The sequence below is a fragment of the Parasteatoda tepidariorum genome, chromosome 2 (assembly GCF_982258835.1).
Source record: "Parasteatoda tepidariorum strain Cologne lab strain chromosome 2, Ptep-v5.0, whole genome shotgun sequence".
Lineage (NCBI taxonomy): Eukaryota > Metazoa > Arthropoda > Arachnida > Araneae > Theridiidae > Parasteatoda > Parasteatoda tepidariorum.
In genome coordinates, this window is record NC_141756.1 from 66941541 (window position 1) to 66952125 (window position 10585).

The following is a 10585-nucleotide window of genomic DNA, read 5'->3' on the forward strand; positions in this document are numbered from 1 at the left end:
ATTATTCCATGTTTACTTTTCTGAGGAATTGGTAGTTTATGCATAGGGTTTGCAATTGTTTTTTTATGGAATTCTAATGTTTATTTACTTTTAAACAGCAGGATTTTTCTGAAGCCTGCTTTTTGAGAAATCACGACCGTAAATTTTCTAGTAGTGTAATTCAAAAGATTCAATAAGGACATTCACTAGATACTTTAATAAATTTTATTTATTTCAAATGGAAGGATAAACGAAGGCTTTTAAATCGAAAAACAGTTTTTAGTTAATTAAAACTTTCGTCCAGTAAGGGCCAAGCATAAAGTTCAGTTATGTCTCCTCGTTTTGAAATTTAGGTTCTTCTGTGGGAAAAATTAAGATAAATAATACTCTTAACCTGCCCCAATAATGCCTTTATCTCTTCATCACATTTTATTGATTATATAAGTCTATATACCATTACTCCTTTTTATTTATGAAGGCAGTTAGGTACGTGAATGTAAATTTCAACAGTTTTGGGTTTAATTTTTTTTTTGCAATATGCTTTTTTTTTGTTGCTTCTCTTCTTATGAGTTTTATTCTTATCTTCCAAGTCTGAAATTTCTTATATTAGTAAATTCCGTTTCTTTTAATTTTAGGGAACCATTTTACATGACAGCTTACTTTGGAGAATTTTAGTTATTTTTTTTATGTATAGATCGACGGAGACAACCAATTTTGTTTGTTGTATAATGATAAAATAAGTGTAAAAATAACAAAATACACAGAATTACAATGTTTGATTCGGTATAACAGTGTTTGTCATTAATGTAGATACAAATTTGTATGAGGGATAAAATCTATTAAACATGTCATTTAAAATGTTCTATCATCAATTATTAATATTGAATGAGCTGGGATGCTAGTAAATGAAATAAAAGAAAATTTTAGCTGAAAAATTGTATAAAATGCAGTGATAATTACATTATAAACAAGTTTATCTAAGTGAATTTTTGTAATGCAAAATTGAAAGTAAATCAGTTTATTAGTTCAGGAGATAAAAAAGCTTAATCTAAAAATTTAATATCTTGGAAACTGTTCATTAGTTTACTTCAAATTTTATATTTTAGCTTAAAAATCTCATCTACATACATAACTAAAAAAACATTTATTTGTATAATTAATATAAATTCTTTTTTTAAAAACATTTTTCTTTTGATTTTGTTCCGTATCGTTTTTGTTTGACTAAATGAAATGTGCCTAAGTTAAGAAAGAATGCTTTTAATAAATTACTTGTTATGATTTCAAATTATAATTTTTAATCTTGTTGACAAGTTGTCAAGATCAGCGATAACATCAAACTATATGATCATACAATTGCATTGATTAATTGTCATTTCTATATTAAAAATATTTTCATTTGTATTTTTTATACGATAGCAAAAATACAGTTTTTATCGGAGTAAATGTTTCCGACAAAAGTATTAGTAATTTAAATAAGCAAAATGGCAAATAACTAGGGTTATTTTAATTGTTGGTTAGGGTTACAGCAATCATGATTTCTTGTAATTGTAATCATTGATCATGATTAATTGTAATAACTTTTTCAATAGAATTAGCTAATTAGAAATGTTTGTGTCGTCTAGTTTATGAGTCATTGAGTACTATTAGTTATTACCTGTAATCAAAGTTGCAATGGAATTTTGTAATCAGTGCCCAACTTTGCTGTGTATAGTATGGAAGGTAAAATGTAATTCGAGTAAACTTTGAAATCAATATTGGATGTAATGTGATTACTTAAAATTAAAATAGCAATTGTAATCATGGTTAAATGGAATCAGAATTGCTTGTGATTGTTTATCACTATTAATTACAATCGTTAATTATTGCTTCATTACTTATAATTGGAATTCAATATTGGTTTTAATTACAACTAAATTATTATACTAATTTTAAATTATTCCTTAGGATAAATATTATAATTGTAATCAGTAATTACATTATCCTAACAATTACAAGTGCTTGGTTGCTTGTAATCACTTATATTTTCCCAACTTTCCAATAGCCATTGATTTGTTCATTCATGATCCCTTATTTTCTCCTGAAGACTGCCTTCCTCAACATGTATTTAAACTTTGTATCTCTATTAATTTGAGTTTCCTTTAAGAAGAAAAATAGTTTGATAACTGATTTTACATAATTATGAGGTAAATTTTAATCATAATATTATAAGAGTTTTATAAATATATTTTTTAAAATTTTTTATCCTGGTCCTATCCACAGTGAGGTTTTTCCATTTTCTCTTATGGGTAATCTTTAAAAGTCTCTTTCAATAGAATGAAGTCGTTTTGGTGTGCTCCCATTGAGTTAGTAATGTGAGATTTTTCACGAGGTTCAAGCCATCTTTGCCAATTGCATTTTATGACACCTTCATCATATCAAATTACTTTTAATTCGTACATCATCATTAAACTAAACAATATTGGTGTCTGTGAACAAATTTTAAGGGCGTTACTGTAATTGCAATCTTTGAGATTGCATCGTAGTAGGTACACATGATTTAAGAAACTTTTGTAGTGTTCTATGAGACAGATAAAGCAAAACAGATGAAAATTTCTGTCATATATCATTGTTCAACCATGAGAAAATTTTTATTGAAAAATTTTCATGAAATTTAGAATAGTAATTATATTTATACTTTTCAGATTAAGAATTGCCACAAATGTGTGTTTTTAGTAAATATGGAATATATTTATTTTAATATTAAATAATCATTAATAAAAAAAAAATGGATGACTTAAAATTTTGTGAACTGCTTTGACAAAGACCTTTTGCATCTAAAATACATTGGGCATGGGGCCAGTGCAAAAATATTCACTCCCTGATGTGGTGTTATTCTCAAAAAGTGATTGAAATAAAATGGAAATTACTGAAATACATCAGAATAATACAAATGTGCTTATAAGGAATGCAGCTGAATAATATAGACATAAATTACAATACTTTAGCAAGGGATGCAATCTTAAAAAATATTTAAGCATAAAAGTTATTGTCTCTTTTAATATTATAGGCTCATTCAAAGTTTTTAAGTATATGAGTTGGAGAACTACGTAGCCACAATGTAGGCCTGGGTTAAAATAGCCTCGAAAACTTAAGTTTTATGCTATGTAATTAGGAAAAAAAATTACATATGGAATGCAACTTGATGTGATATTAGTCTCAAAATTATTAATATTATTTTCATGCTTATTTTAATTTTTACTTTTCTAGTAAAGGGCAGTTAAAAGATTATACAGTTAAAAATCTTGTATTTTATGCTGCGTTTACCTGTACAGCCAATGCAACAACATAAGAACAAAACTGCAACAACCAAAAATAAATAAATAAAATGTGTTTTTCAGGATCAAAGTAAGCCAGGTTTACTGTACCTCACTTGTTAACCCTATAACGGACCATTTATTTCTAGTAAATGTAAATTAAAATATTTCTGGAATTGGTATAATAAAAAAATTCATTTATCTTATTAGCAAATATTAATTTAAATTTTAAGCGCCATTTTTTTCTTGGTAAGTATGTTTCTTTCGACCCATTAGGTATTATAAAAAAGTAAGAAACTTACTGACTTCCATTTTTTATTCAATTTATAAAATAAGTTTTATAAATACTGCCAAAGTAATTATATATATTATTACTTTTTACAACCTATAATGGACCATTTATTTCTAGAAAAGGTAAATTAAAATATTTCTGGAATTGGTGTAAGAAAAAAACTCATTTAGCTTATTAGAAAATATTAATTAAAATTTTAAACGCCATTTTTTTGTTGGTTAGTATGTTTCTTTCGGCCCATTAGGTATTATAAAAAGCAAGAAACTTACTGACTTCCCTTTATTATTTATTTATAAAATAAGTTTTATAAATACTGCAAAAGTAATTATATATATTATAACTTTTTACAAGTTTTATAAAACTGGTTTATGGTCAGCAATTTAATATAAACGTATTTCATTAGAGATGAAACGAAAGGAAACTGAAAAAAAAAAGAAAAGTTTATCATGGACTTTTGGTAATGGCTATGGACTTTTGGTTAAATAGTTTATTAAAGACTTTTAAAATTAAGGTTAAGTATATTTACAGCGGCCTTAAATGGTTAAAAATCTAAGCAATAGTATCTCCTGAAAATTTGTATAAATTAAGATATTTAAAAAATAATGCGTAATCGAATTATGAGAGGTGTTAAAATGACGAAATTTTGTAACGCAGCTTCTCGAACTTACAATCTTCCTAACTTTCTTCATAAAGAAAAACAAAAATTAAGATTGACAATGTTTTATAATTGTTTTTATTTATTAGTACATGCATTAATAGCTGTTGTTTTCATTCATAAGGGATTTCGAAAGTTGTTCAAACTTCCGCATAGCTTTAATAATTAACACAAATTCTTCGTCAGCATATAGAGTTAAAAACGGTGTAATTATTTAAGAATTGGTTTGTCACTCAATTTAAAACAATAGAGAAAATAATTGATAAGGATCAGTAAGTTATGTAAAGTCAATTTACTGTAACAAAAGTCTCAGTTGGATTAAAACATTAAAATAAATGATCATTTTGTAATTTTTAGGTCACATTAATTGACCAGTGATAATTCTGTAAAAGTAATATATTCTAACAATACTATCATTAGCTAGGAACTCTAATAAGTATTGTGCACGTTCTAATGTGTAAAAATCTTTTTTTTCTAAGACAAATCCAACAGTATTAGTATGCAATTGAAGCATAAAATTAAGACTTTATAGGGCTCATATTATTTTTTCTTCAAATCATTCCGTTAGATATGTTCAATGCATATTGGTACCGAGCTTTTTTATTATTAAATAAACTATAAAATATTTGATTCAAAGACTTAGTTCAAAAGTATTAATATAAAACAGAATCATAATTTTTAGCGGGGTTCTAAAAAAGGTCCGTAAAATATAAAAAAAAAAAAAAAAATCATGTAGTCCACTGTCAATTTCATATGTATAGAATATTTTTTCAAGTCAATGAGCCATCGGACATTTATTGCTATATTAAAAAAAGATTATTTTCAAAGTTTCAAGCATTTATGCAGCTGGTAACATGGTAAACAATAGTTTTGAAAATATGTTAAATACAGTAGTCAAATTTTTTTAAATTTCTATTTTTTTAAGTTAAACTACTCTTTTTTTGGTTTATTCTTTTTACATTGTTTAAATAGATGATAAAGCAATAGAAACATACAAAAATATTGATTATTACTCAATATTTTACAGAAATATAAGCAATACTCCTTAAGTGGGCGGGGCTACCCGACTCTCCCCTATAAATTTTTTTTTGCTGTCCATTTTCAATTTTTATAAATAGACTTTTGTGTATTCATGTGAATTTTTAAAAAAACATTAATTTCAACAGTTTATTTAAATTTAATAAACTTGTTTGTTAAACCTTAAAGTTTTATCGATGTAAATTGTAAAAAATACATTAATCATAAAATAAATTATTGGGAGTACAAATTAGTTCGGTCCGTTTTCAAAAGATGGCTCTGACTGTTATGAATGTTTCATAGTGACAGCTGGTTTCGGTGGTTTCAGAGAGGTTAGACATATGTCAATAATATACAGTTTATATCGCTTTGAGTTTCATACAAAAACCCTGTTTTTTACTTTGTTGAATATGTCAAATTTTGTGGTAACTAAGCAACATTTGAGGGAGGTTTTATGTTTCTGCTTTAATTGGAAGAAGAGTGCAGATGAAGGGCATCGAATGCTTGTAGAAGTTTATGGTGACAATGCTCCTACTGATAAATCATGTAGGGAATGGTTTCGACGTTTCAAGAAAGGTGAATGAAGAATGGTGTTAGTATGTGAATGCAGGGACTAATATAGGGGATAAGGACATTTAACTTTCCCCGGGGGGGTTCAGAAAAGCAACACGCTTTTGACAGACCGGTTTTACGCACAAAAAGTGGCGTTCGCGTCGTTCCAGTGATTATTTTCTAACATCCCCGCCGTACCTTAGCATTGCGCGTAATCGATGTTGATCATTAAAAAGCAATTTAATTTAAATTCTAAAATTTTTTCATTTCCGTAAACCAGTATATTATTTTGTATATTGTTTAAAGATGTCTATTCATTGCTCATAATTTATTTGTTAGTTTATTGAAGCTTTAAAAGCAGAGATCATTCAGATTACGAGCAATTATATACTATAGTTTCGGTTTTGTTTAGTTTCGGTTTACAGAACTTAGGTTAATTAAAATCGAAGGAAGGATATTTGCTTATTCAACCATAGTTATTAGTTTGGAGAGTCTGGTTCTATTATAACTGAAGTATAGATGCTTATATTAGCTTTTTTTTATATTTAAAAATATGATTTAACAGAACGAGTTCAAAACTAAAATCCTTTGAATTTTATAAGTTTACTATTATTGTTTTAAAATCGTTAGAATTAAAAATGCACATTAATGACATTTTTTTTTTAACAAAATATAAGCCATAATTAATTTTGTTAAATTTTCGTAATCGTAAATTTGTTAAATTTTCCGATGAGAATCAAAAATAATTATTTGTAGCATTTATTATGAATTCGATTGTACTATCTATTAATTTCCGATCCTTATTAATGCCTTTGCACAAATAATTATTCAAATTATTATTATAATATATATGTGCGTGCGTGCGTGCGTGCGTGTGTGCGTGCGTGCGTGCGTGCGTGTGTGTGTGTGTGTATTTAATTGCCCACAATCAAATGCTCTTCATTTTGTTTTGATTTAACAAGGAATAAAGATTGAATAACTCATAATTTATGTAAATATTTAAACATTGCTGCCTTCATGAATGCTTTTTTAATAAAACAATCATATTTTCCGTTACGCGTAAATGGAAACCACGAAAAGATCATTCAGATTGCTTGACGCTTAAGGAGTTCCAGCGAAATGCTCAGTAATCGTAATGAATATTTTTATATAATAAATCATTTTTTTAGCGTCTTTGACAGACGGTCAATTATTTCGGTGAATATAGCGAGATGCTCTTCATATTTTTTGTAATTTTAAACTCATTCCAAAAATCAAAGTAACGTGCAATTTAAATATTAGAGTAAAATAATGTTTATAAAAGCTTTTGTGGTAACCTATATATTATTTAAAATTAAATTAAAATTTAGACAAATCAAATGTGGCGTTAAATGCAAAGGAAAACCACGAAAAGTCTTCTAGATAACTGAACAATAATGACAATACAGCTGTATGTTCATTATCGCAATGAATTATTCTTTTAACCATTAATTTTTTTATCATTCTTGACAGACAATTTGTCATCTTAGTGGATGTTGTGAAATACTTTTCTTATATTTTTAACTTTTAACACGACCCAGAAATCAAAGTAACTTGCAATTTAAATATCAGAGAAAAATCATGTTTATAAAAGCTTTTGTAGTATCCTATATATTATTTAAAATTTAGACAAATCAAAAGTTGCGTTAAATGCAAAGGAAAACCACGAAAAAGTCTTTTAGATAACTGAACAATAATAACAATACAACTGTATGTTCATTATCGCAATGAATTATTTTTTTAACTATTAATTTTTTTATCATTCTTGACAGACAATTTGTCATCTTAGTGGATGTTGTGAAATACTCTTCTTATATTTTTAACTTTTAACACGATTCAGAAATCAAAGTAACTTGCAATTTAAATATCAGAGAAAAATCATGTTTATAAAAGCTTTTGTAGTAACCTATATATTATTTAAAATTAAATTAAAATTTAGACAAATCAAATGTGGCGTTAAATGCAAAGGAAAACCACGAAAAAGTCTTCTAGATAACTGAACAATAATAACAATACAGCTGTATGTTCATTATCGCAATGAATTATTTTTTTAACCATTAATTTTTTTATCATTCTTGACAGACAATTTGTCATCTTAGTGGATGTTGTGAAATACTTTTCTTATATTTTTAACTTTTAACACGATTCAGAAATCAAAGTAACTTGCAATTTAAATATCAGAGAAAAATCATGTTTATAAAAGCTTTTGTAGTAACCTATATATTATTTAAAATTAAATTAAAATTTAGACAATCAAATGTGGCGTTAAATGCAAAGGAAAACCACGAAAAAGTCTTTTAGATAACTGAACAATAATAACAACACAGCTGTATGTTCATTATCGCAATGAATTATTTTTTAACCATTAATTTTTTTATCATTCTTGACAGACAATTTGTCATCTTAGTGGATGTTGTGAAATACTTTTCTTATATTTTTAACTTTTAACACGACCCAGAAATCAAAGTAACTTGCAATTTAAATATCAGAGAAAAATCATGTTTATAAAAGCATTTGTAGTATCCTATATATTATTTAAAATTTAGACAAATCAAAAGTTGCGTTAAATGCGAAGGAAAACCACGAAAAAGTCTTTTAGATAACTGAACAATAATAACAATACAACTGTATGTTCATTATCGCAATGAATTATTTTTTTAACTATTAATTTTTTTATCATTCTTGACAGACAATTTGTCATCTTAGTGGATGTTGTGAAATACTCTTCTTATATTTTTAACTTTTAACACGATTCAGAAATCAAAGTAACTTGCAATTTAAATATCAGAGAAAAATCATGTTTATAAAAGCTTTTGTAGTAACCTATATATTATTTAAAATTAAATTAAAATTTAGACAAATCAAATGTGGCGTTAAATGCAAAGGAAAACCACGAAAAAGTCTTCTAGATAACTGAACAATAATAACAATACAGCTGTATGTTCATTATCGCAATGAATTATTTTTTTAACCATTAATTTTTTTATCATTCTTGACAGACAATTTGTCATCTTAGTGGATGTTGTGAAATACTTTTCTTATATTTTTAACTTTTAACACGATTCAGAAATCAAAGTAACTTGCAATTTAAATATCAGAGAAAAATCATGTTTATAAAAGCTTTTGTAGTAACCTATATATTATTTAAAATTAAATTAAAATTTAGACAAATCAAATGTGGCGTTAAATGCAAAGGAAAACCACGAAAAAGTCTTTTAGATAACTGAACAATAATAACAATACAGCTGTATGTTCATTATCGCAATGAATTATTTTTTTAACTATTAATTTTTTTATCATTCTTGACAGACAATTTGTCATCTTAGTGGATGTTGTGAAATACTTTTCTTATATATTTAACTTTTAACACGATTCAGAAATCAAAGTAACTTGCAATTTAAATATCAGAGAAAAATCATGTTTATAAAAGCTTTTGTAGTAAGCTATATATTATTTAAAATTTAGACAAATCAAAAGTTGCGTTAAATGCAAAGGAAAACCACGAAAAAGTCTTTTAGATAACTGAACAATAATAACAATACAGCTGTATGTTCATTATCGCAATGAATTATTTTTTTAACTATTAATTTTTTTATCATTCTTGACAGACAATTTGTCATCTTAGTGGATGTTGTGAAATACTTTTCTTATATTTTTAACTTTTAACACGATTCAGAAATCAAAGTAACTTGCAATTTAAATATCAGAGAAAAATCATGTTTATAAAAGCTTTTGTAGTAACCTATATATTATTTAAAATTTAGACAAATCAAAAGTTGCGTTAAATGCAAAGGAAAACCACGAAAAAGTCTTTTAGATAACTGAACAATAATAACAATACAGCTGTATGTTCATTATCGCAATGAATTATTTTTTTAACTATTAATTTTTTTATCATTCTTGACAGACAATTTGTCATCTTAGTGGATGTTGTGAAATACTTTTCTTATATTTTTAACTTTTAACACGATTCAGAAATCAAAGTAACTTGCAATTTAAATATCAGAGAAAAATCATGTTTATAAAAGCTTTTGTAGTAACCTATATATTATTTAAAATTAAAATAAAATTTAGTCAAATCAAATGTGGCGTTAAATGCAAAGGAAAACCACGAAAAAGTCTTCTAGATAACTGAACAATAATAACAATACAGCTGTATGTTCATTATCGCAATGAATTATTTTTTTAACCATTAATTTTTTTATCATTCTTGACAGACAATTTGTCATCTTAGAGGATGTTGTGAAATACTTTTCTTATATTTTTAACTTTTAACACGATTCAGAAATCAAAGTAACTTGCAATTTAAATATCAGAGAAAAATCATGTTTATAAAAGCTTTTGTAGTAACCTATATATTATTTAAAATTAAATTAAAATTTAGACAAATCAAATGTGGCGTTAAATGCAAAGGAAAACCACGAAAAAGTCTTCTAGATAACTGAACAATAATAACAATACAGCTGTATGTTCATTATCGCAATGAATTATTTTTTAACCATTAATTTTTTTATCATTCTTGACAGACAATTTGTCATCTTAGTGGATGTTGTGAAATACTTTTCTTATATTTTTAACTTTTAACACGACCCAGAAATCAAAGTAACTTGCAATTTAAATATCAGAGAAAAATCATGTTTATAAAAGCTTTTGTAGTAACCTATATATTATTTAAAATTAAATTAAAATTTAGACAAATCAAATGTGGCGTTAAATGCAAAGGAAAACCACGAAAAAGTCTTCTAGATAACTGAACAATAATAACAATACAGCTGTATG